This window comes from Rhinolophus sinicus, chromosome 3 (genome assembly GCF_057876585.1).
Source record: "Rhinolophus sinicus isolate RSI-liver-muscle chromosome 3, RSI-T2T, whole genome shotgun sequence".
In the NCBI taxonomy this organism is placed as follows: domain Eukaryota; kingdom Metazoa; phylum Chordata; class Mammalia; order Chiroptera; family Rhinolophidae; genus Rhinolophus; species Rhinolophus sinicus.
In genome coordinates this window covers 119866936-119880888 of record NC_142503.1, presented here as the reverse complement: position 1 = coordinate 119880888, position 13953 = coordinate 119866936, and the positions used below count along the sequence as shown (strand labels likewise).

Here is a 13953-nt window from a genome sequence, read left to right as displayed (position 1 = left end):
TCCCGGTTTCTTTGTTACCGAGAATAGTGGAAAAACCTACCATACTAAACTGATGAACTTAAATACCTTTTTAAAATTATCTGGATTTACTATTACATATATTTAGCTAATACTATGCACCACACAGGTACTTTAATGTTGCTTGTGTAAGCTTTCACAGTTGAGGAATGTGTGAAACCAGAGTTAATTGTTTTAATTCATGAGGAGTGTAGGGTAATCAAACTTGTGACTCATTTGTCTACTTTTTTGCTTATGCTAGGTACCTCAGTGCTTTCTTTTCCGTTGAAGGATAGTGTTCCAAGCCTGTCAATGGCTCACATGTCCATATATTCCACAAAAGAAAGGCCAGGAAACTCAAGCGCCTTATGGAAACAGGGATGCTGAAGCCAGTCCATTTGCCTGAATAAATTAGGGTCCATAAAAAGCTTACTCACAATTTAAAAACTGACTTTCTTCTTATTTCCATCTTTTGGATTGTCATTGTTTGCTCAGTTATAAAGTGGCTTGTTGACACCAAATATTTTAATAATTTGCTTCCAAGGCTTTGTGCCTATGCCTTTGAGAGGCTGGTGTAGTAATTAAACTGTCTTTTAGCTGAAATGCTTGCAAAGCGTCCAGTTCTGTGCCTGGCAGCTGGTGATGCATTATAGAGACATTCAGCTAATCGATTAAAACCGCAGAGGCATGGGAGTTGTCTGACAGCACTGTACTAGGATGAAATTAGTTGGAATTGCATGGTGAAATTAAAGGGAATGCAACTGATTGCAGCCCTTCTGGGAGAATCCTGGGTGAGAGGGACACTGTGCGTTGATCCCTGTGTAATTAGGACAGCCATGTTTTAACAGTATTTCTAAAGTATTAAAATGGACTGGATAAATCAGCAGGGTTGCTTCCAGTGAACTTGGCATCCATCCACTGTGACTGAAATAACATGAAATTTTTCGGCTGCTAGAGAATGTGAAATTGGACTAATTGTCTTTTAACTAGTCTGCTCGACTGCTAGCCTGGAGCAGGACAGAAAAGGGGATTGGCTGGTGGGACTGCAGCTGGGGGATGAAAAACGTAGATTCATGACTGTTATTTCAGCCCAACTGAATGGATAACACCATCACATATTCAGACAGCTCTGATTTGTACTATCTCAGCATTCGGATTCCTTCTTCATATTTTAAAAGTCATTTTAAAGTGAGATGCTTTGATTCAATGAATGCAGACGTCTCACTCTGTCCCGTTGACTTATAAGTGGTGCTCATTCCATTCTTGAGGTTCTCTTAGAATAGAGGGGACTTAGGGACTTGCAAATCACTCATCAGCTGTCCACAGGTGACTCTGTCCCACAGTCTACTCTGCGTAGAGCACAGTATGCAGAGCAGGAACATCAATGCATGTTACTGATTCTGTGTTTCACATAAAGGCTTGTTCCATAATCACTGCATGTAGTGACTGGCCCAACATTCACACTTACATGCCATTAAAGAGAGAGCCAGAGAATTCAAATGCCATGTTCATGATCAGAGTTAAGTCAGCCAGCGTCCAAGATTACTGTTCTGTTCATTTCATTGTAGTGAATTGATAACACCAGGTAGTATTATTTGGTTTGGGTTTGCACTTTTCTATGGATACATAACTAAGAGGAGAGTTTCTGTGATGTAGCTATTATTAACCGTCTTAGAGAGCTTGGGTTATCCTCTTCCTTTCTTTGACGTCACTGAGGTCACTCAGACTTGCTACAGTGCTCTCTACCACTTCACTTTATGTTTCTAAAAGGGAAAGCACGTGTGCGTACACACACACACACACACACACACACACACACACACAATTTCAAGAAGTCTCAAAGAGGTGTAGGAATCATCTGACCGCATTTTCTTAACATTTTGAAGGGTATGTTTACCTATCACCATTTTTTCCTCTAGAGCAGACTCTCTACAATCTATCAGAAAGCCTCATACTAGAGTGTATCATTTTGACCCACTAGAGAATTTCTTGGGTTGAATTGTGTTGTGGCATCGGGCTTACTATTAACGGACAACAGACAGAATAGTCAAAAAGAAAAAAAAATATCATTGTGCTGACTGCAAGAAAGTCGTGGTTGTCATACTCATATATCAGATTTCCTTTCTTTCGGGACCTATGGGAAGATTTCTCTTTGGCCCTGTAAAGGAATAATTGTTCCTCTCGAGTGACCAGTGGGTCTGTATGTTACAAACCCTGTGAATGGTATGAAGGTCAGAGTTGTGGCTTCCCTCTCCAAGTGCAGAGAACTCCATGACGTGCACTTTGGTATTTCACTCCTCTCTTACCTTCCTCTTCGTTCCCCAATCTTTTTCTCTTTTCTTCATAGTTATTGTTTTTTGTTCATTTTCCCCTGCTGGATTGTTTGCATCTTTGTAAACTTCTTTAAATTTTCTAATAAAGCGTGATAGTAAAAACAAAATAATCCTCATACATGTTGCCGCATTCCGAAGTGCAACCAACAATTATTAGAAAGTGAAAAATATAACATTATCTGCCCAGGTACTTACGCTGTCTCCAGGATACTTCCCATGCCCTCCCGTTTAGCTGTATTTTTAAATCATATTATAAATGACTTAAAAGATGTTTATTCGTAGAGACGGTATTCAAGTTTTCAGATAGTTTTAATTCTATATAATTTCTATGAATTCCAGAATTATGAATAATTTGTAGAAGCAATCCCAGAAATACATTAGGCAGATGTGGATAATGTATGCCAATATGGGCAGGAAACTATAGCTGTGGGTCAAATATAATTATACTAATGGAAATGAATAGCCTCTCTATATATGAATATGAATATATATATATATATATATATATATATATATCCCCTTGATTTGCATCTGATCCTCAATATTATGTACAATGCTGATTATTAGGACCATAATCAAATTACTGGCACATTACTCTTCTATTACCTTAAAAATGATTTTTCTTTTCAGTATTATGATGAAGGAAGGAATTATGTCTTAAGCAAAAAACAATTATCTGGCATAATATGTAACAGTTGTGAGCACTTTCCATGTACCTGTCACTCATCCACACATTTCATGTCTATATATCATTTAATCTTCTCAACATGCATCTGTGGTAGGTACAAGCTCTCTCATGTTGAGGAAGCCAAGGGTGATAGAGGTGAAGAAACCTGCCCACAGGCCTGTAGCTAACAAAGGTCCAGTCTGATTATAGAGCCCATGCGTGTAACCACTACGCTAGTGTGCACTTCGGAAAGATCCAAGGAGATAGAATATATATGACTTCCTAAGTGGCTTTCAAGTGCATTTCTTCTCCAAGATTAATTAAAGGGCTTATGGAGCACTTGTTTCCATTCCTAGAATGGTCATATGGAAAAATGAAAACATACTTTATATAAAGTATCCATTTGGCACTAAGAGCAATTTAAGATTCTGATTATAAGAAATTGAGCTCAATTAGCATGAGGAATAAAAAGCCAATGAATGGTAGTTGGGGCTGCCATGGAGGGATCGTCTCCTCCATGATTCCACACCACTTGGATGGGGAAATTATCTTTCTAGTTACTAATGGAAACATTAGTGACCATTATTTAGTTTAAGAATTAAGGAATAATTTATTGTACATTTTAGATTACCTCGATAGTCTGTGGCATGCCCCTTAATTCTTAAATAAAATATTTTCTCATTCTGATTAATCTGGATCATCCAAACTCAATGATCCGCCCCGGGAACGGCAGATGGAGCTAAAATCAACAACAGTGAAACAGGAGTGCAGCTACGCTTTGTTCCGTCCCCAACATGATCTAGTGGAAAGTGCCTGAAGAAGTTTCTTTCTCCTTCCTTGTTCCCTGTCCCATAATGGGACACTGTGCCCACTTCTCTCCAAGTCAGATTTGGGATAATCTTTACAATTATAGGCAGCAATTAGAATAACCTTTCCAGGATTTGGCAGCAGATAAAGCACAATATCGAACCCTCAGAATACACCCCACTTTTTGGACTAAGCCTCTTAGGATAGAAAAAAAAAAAGAGGAAGGAATGGAAATTAATATTGTGCATTTGTTCTTTGGGACTAGAACCTTTTTTATTGTAGGAATCTTCAAGACATTGCGAGGGAATATCACGTGAAATATTACGTGAAATATTACATAAAAGTGAGGACAGAAGAGGCTAGTCGTGCTCATCTTTGACATGGTAGACAAGACACTTCATGATCAAGATTCTGCCTTTTTCTGCAACCTTGTCTTTCCCACAGCGCTGTACACCCTCGCCTGACTGACCTCCCTTTCTGTGTGCCAGCCTCTTTCTCTCACATCTTCAGCTGTTAGTACTTTTGGTACCTGTCGCCTCATTTGCTCCCCACGTCCCTACCCCGGCCCTTTCTGTTTAAAAATCTAAATCTACTTCACTTCTTGAAGACTCAGAATTTAAATCATTATGTTTACCATTCCTTCTCCCATCCCCCACTAGTTAAGACTGAATTAGGTGCATTCTCCAATGAGCCCCAGTGGTACCCTGTATCCCAGCCCATCTGATTTCATCCTATGCATAACTTTGTCCTAGCACCTATTACACTATTTTATGGGGTCTCTTCATTAGTCTGTCTTTACTTCATAGGCTGGTAACATACTTAAAGGTAGGGATTATCACTCTTGTTTTTCCCTGTTGTGCTTTTAGTGTGTGGTATATGCTTGAAACACAGTCAGTGAGTTGAGCTCCTAAGGTCATGTAGCCTGTTAAAGGTTGTACTAGGGCTCACCCTCAACCCCCTAACTCCAGGGCTCTTTTCACTCCTTCTACAGGTCCTAGCTAGATCAATGTTTTTGCCATTGTGTTCCCTCCATAGAATGACATATAATTATATCTCATACTTGGTAGGATTTCGTCAGTTTAATTAAATCCCTTCTGGGTAGTTATATATCTTTGTGTGAACAATGCTTTTACTCATTCATTCGTTTATTCTACCAACTATCTGCTAGGTTTAGTGGATATAGAGACAGAGACAATCATCGTTGTTTTGTTTTTGTGTTTTTTTTTAAAGTTCAGGTCATCTTAACTTTTTTTTTTATTAATTGGGGAAGAGGAAGAGGATTTTATTGGGAAACAGTGTGTACTTCCAGGCCTTTTTTCCAAGTCAAGTTGTTGTCCTTTCAATCCTAGTTGTGGAGGGTGCCATTCAGCTTCAAGTTGTTGTCCTTTCAGTCTTAGTTGTGGAGGGCGCAGCTCAGCTCCAGGTCCAGTTGCTGTTGCTAGTTGCAGGGGGCGCAGCCCACCATCCCTCGCAGGAGTCGAACCAACAACCTTGTGGTTGAGAGGACGTGCTCCAACCAACTGAGCCATCTGGGAGCTCAGCGGCAGCTCAGCTCAAGGTGCCGTGTTCAATTTTAGTTGCAGGGGACGGAGCCCGCCATCCCTTGTGGGACTCAAGGAATTGAACTGGCAACCTTGTGGTTGAGAGCCCACTGGCCCATGTGGGAATCGAACCGGCAGCCTTCGGAGTTAGGAGCGTGGAGCTTTAACTGCCTGAGCCACCAGGCTGGCCCATTGTTGTTTTTTTTAAATGATTCCTTTTTTTTTTTTTTTTTTTTAAGGAGGGCACAGCTCACAGTGGCCCATGTGGGGATCAAACCGGCAACACTGGTGTTATTAGCACTGCGCTCTAACCAACTGATCTAGCCAGCCACCCCTCATAGTTGTTTATTAACAACTCCGTGAGACAGACAGCAAGCCAGTAATGGTAGTATTGTATAAGTACTGTGTTGGTGCCCCCAAATACTTTGTATTAAAGGACTCCTCAGTTACCAAATGTTTGTGCTTAGTCAGCTGAGGTAGTTGTCTCTTGTGGGGCCACAGAAAATTGGCATGAATGACTGGCACTGCCTATTGTCGTCTCATGCTATTCCGGCTCGTAATGGTGTAGACATGAGGCCCTTTCTTGGCACTTCACCATCTGAATTTGGTTTTGTTCTTTTCTATTAGGTGGTTTCTAAGTACACAACTTTCTTAGACCCTTCTCCTCTACAGTCAGAGAATTGACTTGCTCTGAGAATGAGGTTTCTGAAATCGCCACTTTTCCTACTGAGAAGAAGATAGAAAAAGAAACAAAGGAATATCCCTTTGATGCAGTGGAAATAGGATAGTTCTCCAGAGTGAAATAGCAGCCACGATTTCTTTAAAATCAGCCCCTAAATGGGAGTTGAGGTACTTCCTCTGCAGAGAAGAGTGGTTATCCCCGGAGTCATCCAGAAGATACATGGTTAGCAATGCTAGGGGAAGAAATCTAATTTGCAGATAGGATATTTATCTTCAGATAACAAAAGCCTGGAAATGCAATTTGTAATTTAAAAAATAGCTGGTATATGAATATAGGTTAAAAGAAATGAACTTTGCCATTTTGGAGTTATTTGTGAGGGGAAAAAAAACCTATGTGAAAATGCTTTTGGAATAACTCTCTCTCTTGGAAATGCTGTGGAGCTTTCTTTGCTTTTCATTGTATGGGCATCTTGCTGCAAGCTCATTTTGTTGTTAAACATGAAGTTTTACAATGTAGATTGCCCTACGAATTTTTTAATGGATCAATTTAGAGCAGCTGCAAACTGCCCTGGAATTCCCAGGGATTAGTCTACAGACTTTTCTGTGATTACAAATCCCACGGTGAGAGGAGGTGAGGCATGCAGGCCCTGGGATGGTGGGGGTGAGAGTAGCCAAGCGGGAAGAGGGAGACTGTCAGGATGCAGAGATGGACAGACTGCCTGGCTGTCTGCTTTTGTCTATCCAATTCCCTCACATGTACCTACCTGTTCCCACCTCATGTGTTTACCCCATTCTGTCTGTGCTTACTTACCCAGTCGTTCCAGGTTAACTTCATTCTCTCCAAGTTTGCCCCTCCCCCTCATTCTCTCCACCTAATTGTCCATTACTTGGTACAGTCCAGAGCTGTCCCTACTCTAGCCTTCAAACCCAGACTCACCAGTATACCCTTAATCTGGCCTCCTAATAACTTGGAGAAGTGTTTAGACTTTAGAGCTAAAAGGAATTTACTTTCTAGATGAGAAAGGAAGCTACGAGAGATGGAACACTAGGGCATAAAGAACTAATTAATGGCAAAACATAATGGCATACAAGGTTGCTTGAATTTACTGCATGCATGTTTCATCAGATGGGTGTATTTTGTTGTATTATTTTGAACTCATTAATATATTGCTTTATTATGTTTCAAGTAATTTTGAGTAGGTGGTTTTTTTCTCTCTCCCAGGAAATCAAAGATTTGTGAAAGGACCAGTTGTATTTCACAGTAACAGTATCTACCATTTATTGATTACTTATTATGTGCGAATGATTTTATAAGTATTTCCAATTTATTCCTTGCCGACTTCTGATGCAGGTTAGCCCAAACCCGGAAGCTGGTGTAGGGAGGTTAGACATTTGCATCTCATGGCACACGTGGATGTGGGAGAGCCAGGTCTGTGCTTTGGAAGTCCCTTAACCGGCCCTTAATCACTCTAAAGTCTGATCTCAGTCTCAGCACTCTGCAGTACCTCTTCATCTGCATTGGGCCTTGTACCTTTTTGGTGCAGTCTCTGTGAACGCTAAACACTTGTTAACTATGGACAGACTTTTCTTGGGTATCTGTCTTGTCGAAGAAATTTACATTTAACAGTCTACACAAAGCCAGTTGTCCTCATTTCATCCAGGTTGCATATGTTGCCCAGGGTATTTCAGCTTGTTCAGAGATGGTTATATTGAAATTATTACTATGGCAATACTACTTCAAAACTCCATTTTATACATTTTGCATTATTATGAAACCTGAGTCCAGAATGAACTCACTCGGGGAGTGCTCAACCATGAAATGCCACCTAGCACAGTACCTGGCACATGGACGGTGATCAGTCAATGTTTAAGTGAAAAGATGTAATAATAGAACAATTTCATGAAATTAGGGTACCATTCGTAGAAAGAGTATAACTGTGTTTCCCAGACACTGAAGGAGAGAAATAATGATACATAATGTTTTCTGTTTTTTGTTTTTCTGGAGCTGTGCCAGGTACTGTGGTAAGTGCTTCACATAGATTATTGCTCTTAATCTTTATACTCTGTTCCGTCATTCCTATTTTGCACATGAGAAAATGGAGTACTAAAGCAGTTAAATTATTTGCTCAAAGCGTGTGCCTAGTAAGTTTTGGAGCCAGGATTGAATGTAGGTGTTCTCATTTCAGAGGCTCTGCTTATGTAGGTGTTCTAACTTCAGAGGCACTGCTTTTGACCGTGATGTTGCTGTTATGTATTGTGGTGTGTGTGTGCACATATTCACGCACGCATTCATGTGAGCTATATACATATATGTTTATGTATATTTAGATATGGGCATACATATCTTTATTTCTATTTGGGTATGTACATATGTGTAAAACTTGGCACCTGCTCCAGCTCTGGCACACGATGGTGATGCCACACTGCCCTTCATGAAACCCAGCTGTAACTTTGGTGATCTACCCTGGCCGACTCCCCATCACTGTACAGTACCGCCTGACACTGGCTGTGGTCTTTTTCCAGCCTGATCTCATTTCCCATTAAAATGCTGCCCTACTCAGAGACTCTTTCTAACAGCTCTGCCCATCGCAGAATTGAGTTTCCCAGTGGATGCAATTCTTCTTACTACCGATCATCCCCTTAAGAGAGGTGGGGCCAGAGCTCTTTTCCATTGCCTTCTGAGAGCTGCATGTTTCATGTCTGATGCCATCAGGAAAAGGACAGATTCAGTGTATGTATAGATTTTTCATTCTAAGAACCTTGAATATATCTCTCACAGCTTTAAAAAATTGTGTGTGTGTTCATGTTACCTGCCAAGACTGTCCACTGGTAGCCTGAGGGTCTGTGTAATATTCACAGTTCAGGTTATCAGTGTAAACCAACACTCTAGAGAATAGACCCTGGAGGTACAAGCATGCTTTCCATTCCAGGATTATATTTAAGTTGTCTGGGTCCGGAATGGAAATGGAGAGGGAAGTCTAAAGCAGGGGTGGTACCCCTAGGAGGGATAGCAAAGCTAGGGAGAGACCAGCCTGAAGCATGTAGAATCTTCTCTAAAGAGGTGTTAAGCGTGTTTTCCTTCTGTGCGAGTGTGCACTTTATGGGATTCATAACAGATTTATCAAGTTCAAATGTGTGTATGAATAAATGGACACGTGCTTAATTGCTCACAGCAGTTATGGGGTTTGTTAACAAAATATGCCCCAGTGCATCTCAGCCATTGCATTTCCTTCTTGCAAGTTGGGTAATCAACTGGTTGTTCACCCAGGAAATAATAATAATAACAAAACCTTCTTGATGTATCATCCACACTAAAAAGAAATGATGTTTTAACAATTTTAATTTGAATTTTTTTTAATAGGTGGTTTGCTTTCTCCCATAACTGGATATTTTGCCCTCAGAATCTGGTTTGCCATAGAACTCAGCGACTCATTTTGTGGGAACCTAATGTTTCCATTCCATGCAACAAAGAATAGAATTCAGAAGCATCTGAATAATCCCTTTTGTGATGCAGTAATTTTAAACTGGCAGCATAATTGTTTCAGATTTCCAAAGAAATACAAAGAATGAAGTAAAGCAGATCCTTGTTTGGAAGGGACCATTTGGACCCAGTCCCACTTTTTATGACCGTGTTTACAAGTCAGGTGGCAAGTGGCATCTACAAGTGTCTAATTGCACCTCTTAGCATGTCCAGACTCTGTAATATGAATGACTTTAATTTGTAAGGTGAATGGAAACTACCAGTCTCATTCCAGATTGAATTGTAGATCCAATTCACCTTACAGAGCCAGAGGGGAAAGTACCCCTCTGCTTAATTTACTAGGCAGTCTAGCTTCTAGTTTCAGGGTTTAAAAGTGTATCAACTTTTGTTTCGATAACAGATGCGGATGCTGTAAGAGAGAGGCTTTGCGGAGGTATGGTGCTAATGCAGATAGGTGCTTGTGCCTCGCTCTCTATATTGTGTTTTTAAAGGCCTCATATCTCAGCCTGGGCTTTATGTAGGGACGCCAGGTCTGAGGTGCATCTGTTTCCTCTGATGGTAATACAGGGCAGAGCCACATTAGGTAAGCTGCCGGCTCCTAATGCATTTAAAGTCTCAGAAAGTGAACGGTGATTTCATAACGGTGGCCTAGATTTGTTTTCCTCTAGCTTCAGCCTCACGATGAGGATGAAGGAAATGAAATTTTAATCACATGAGGTTAGGATGAAATTCCTAGTTAGTTAAAATTAAATTAGCGAGAGATTTTGTTTATTGTGAAAGTCAGGCGAGATCCCTTGCTGGTTTTATATTTTTGAGGTATTTCACTTTCTGTTCAGGTACAAGCTGTCAATCAAGACTAATCAAACTGGCACAGTTAACATGATATATCATAAAACTTCACAATAATGTCAACCTGTAATTCTGTCAATCTGGTTAAGGAAAGTGGGCTAAAAACAATATTGTCATTTTGTAATAACACTGGGAAGGTGTTCCAGACTAATGTTGCCATCATCTCACTTAACTCTGTACCTGACTTCTCCTGGAGGCCGCTCCTGCTGATGACAAATGGCCAGGTGGCGAAGGTCTTTCCCTGCTCTTGCTACTCATGAGAATCGGCAAAGGGCCAAGTGAATGGAGGATGCTGTCCCACAGCCTTTCTCCAGTTTGACCTTTCCACTACATCAAAAATGGATGTGTTTTAGAAACTGGTGCCAGCATTTCACACTACTTGCCTATGTGGTATCATATGCATTGGCATTGAGTATTCTTATTTAGTCAGCATAGGTATCATACATATGGTTTTTATCAACTTCTATTCTGGAGTATTGCAAAAGCATCCATTTGAGAAAGTGCTACACAAACAGTGAAGCACAGGCTGCCTGTTATACAGAGCAATTAAATCCAGCTCCCTCTGCAAACTTTATGTTTGGTTTTGCAGCCCCAGACCATCTTGGTTCCTCATGGAATTAGGGAGGATAATAGACACTCGACTTGGGAAGCCGCTAGATTTGGCTCTGTTTGTCCTTGACGTTCTCTGGGAATCCTGGCCTGCGCACATGGACTGCTTTCAGTTGGCGGGTCTCCCTTGTGGGCCAGTATGACTAGATTTTAATCCTTAAATATTCCTTTTCCTCAGATAGACAAACAAAAAACCCCATACATCTGTATTATCGATATAGACTCAGATATATGTTTTGTTTTTTTATTTTAAATAGTCCTTAGAATGTCTTAGAGAAAATAAACATTCTATAAAAAGAAAAGATTCGACCAGTTGGTGGTGGTCCGTTTTTCAGTTTTTATTATTGTTTTAAAGCTGAGGAGATTTTTTGCAAAATGGTCTCACCTACAAGCGGAAACACATAAAACAGACCAAGTAGAGCGTCTCACATTGGTGTTGCAGAAGGAGTCCAGGCTCAACTGCCTCTGGCCTCCCTTTCATGGGGCACATTTCATAAACAGCCACAGTACATGATTTCTCTGTCCCATTCTAGGAATCTTCCTGCATTTTCTGGAATATGTTCTGTTTGCTCTGGTGCAACACAAACTACTTTGGAGAAAATGTGTTGGTCACGTACCAAAGGTTCAAGAGACTGAGAAATGTTCAGGGTACCACAATTAATGTGGATGTATTTAAAGTTGCACAGGGATAGAAGAAAGACCAATAAGAAGCTTTAGCAATATCACCACCGTGCTTATTAGGCTGGCATTCTTAATACAAATGGCATGCCACTTGCTTTAGTCGCAGCTCTGGTGACCCATCAGGTATTCTGACACTTGTTTCCTCAGAATTGAGCATCTCTTGTTGGCTATCCTAGGCAATGGGCTGCATCCATGTTATGGGGCTTGGCCTACTGTCCTCGTTTCTCCACCTCCCTCCCTTCTCTGCTTACTCATAGGTGAATGGTTAAAAAATATTAAGATGTAGGAAAGAAAATGAGTCCTATGGATTAGAAACATATTTGAAAATCAGTGTAAAAGCAGGGGCAAGAGTTATTTATGGCAGCCACATTTAAGGCAGCCAAAGATAAAGGTGGACATGGTAGAGATGGTGCAATCCATGCCTCCCTCTCACCGTTTCATCCTCCTTTTCTCAAGCATTTACGGAGCATCTTCTTAGGGTAAAAAGTGTTGAAATATACTTTTAAAATCTTCTAAAAACCTTTTTAAAAATAATGTAATTCAAGTAATTTGGTAAGTATAATGATAGAAAACAAGGAATAACAGTTTGGTAACCAGCTTTTTCTTAACCAGTTTTGATAAGAAAGTTCAAATGATGGAAAGCGGAATACAACAGTGAGTAATTCAGGCATAGGGAAATGTTCTCATGAATGGTAGATAAATTACCTTGAAAAGGGTGGAAGAAAGGATCTTGTGATTATAAAAGGATATAATTAATTGAAAAGAGATACATAACTCCAAAAATTATAGTGCTGTATTTTGCTTTATGGCCAAAGGCAAGAGATAAAAATAATTTACTTCTGGGGGCAGGCGGATGGCTCAGTTGGTTAGAGCCCGAGGTCTCAACAAGGTTGCTGGTTCAATTCCCGCATGGGATGGTGGGTGGGCTGTGCCCCCTGCAACTAAAGATTGAAAACAACAACTGGACTTGGAGCTGAGCTGCGCCCTCCACAACTAGATTGAAGGACAGCGACTTGGAGCTGATGGGCCCTGGAGAAACACACTGTTCCCTAATATTCCCCAATAAAAAAAATAATTTAAAATATAATAGTAATAATTTACTTCCAGCAATAGTTAAGTGTTCAGACTTAAAAACTTAGAGTAGTAAGGTAATATATGAAAATAAACAGAGGTTTTCTAGTAATTGGATAGTTCCAGGTAAAAGATCTCCAGTAAGATAACATTTGTTGAAGTTAAACAGTTCTAGGCAGCATTTGTGCAGGTTCTAAGTAAGGCAAGATGTGTAAGCAAATGTATCACAAATAACCACGAAACAAGGTAAAATGTAGTGATGGTGCCACAAGAGAGATACAAATGTGCAACTGACGTTCAGAGGCCAGAGAGCTCATTTCCCTCCCATGAGGGAGCAGAGCGTGGCTCCGTGGAAAAGGTTTCACTGGCTTCTCATTGTACTTCAGCTGTGGATGTGAAAAATCTTTGCCACGATAGCACAGTCTGACCCTGGCCCACTTCTCAAGCTGCTTTCTCTCTGTTGTTCACCCATATGTGCCTTCTTTCAATTTCTTGAACTCTTCCTCTTCATTTCCTCTACTGCCTTTGGATACAGTCCCCTCCTTCTGGAATGTTCTATCCAGTGCCCCATTTTACTTCTCACCTCCCATCTTATCTAAAGTGTAACTTCCTGAGGGAAGCCTTTTATATGCCCTACTCTAGGTCTGCTTCTTTTGTTATAAATGCTCAAGGGCTCAATTCTTTCCCTCCATAGCGCCTACAATTATCTCTCCATTAGCATGATGGATTATTTAATCTGTCTCCTCCGCTGACTGTAAACTCCATAAGAGAAAGGGTAGTATCTGCTTTTGCTTGACATTTTATTTCTGGTTTCTTGTGATTTGACATATATTTGACAGTAAAGACATCTGTATTGAATAAAAAAGTCTCTATGTTGGGTCTTAAAAGAAGATCAGGAATTGCAGCTGCCAAGACTGGAACGTGAGGGAAGCGTGTCAGCACACCTCCGTGGTGAGCATTCCTGATGTCAGGGGCTGATGAGGCGCCTTTACTGAAGCTACCTGGGAGGAAGGCGGGACCGGTCGTGGAGCACCTTGCCCTGGATTGTGATGCTATGTCACTTGGAATATTGCAGTGGTGTTTGAACCATTAGCGAGTGAGTTTTTAGGACCCTAAGAAGAAAAGATAATTTCACAGAAAAACACAGATCACTTTTATTTATTACAAACTAATATTTATAAAAGGATTTCAACAAATTATGTTGTTGGGATCACACAAAAGTAGTAGGCTAAAATA

The 13953-nt window shown here is 40.5% G+C and overlaps 1 protein-coding gene across 16 annotated transcripts in view; it reads left to right on the top strand.

Annotated features, from left to right (window-relative positions):
* NPAS3 (neuronal PAS domain protein 3) overlaps positions 1 to 13953 on the top strand; it is an 850141-nt gene that overhangs the window by 323258 nt on the left and 512930 nt on the right. The gene's annotated exons all lie outside the window — the stretch shown is intronic.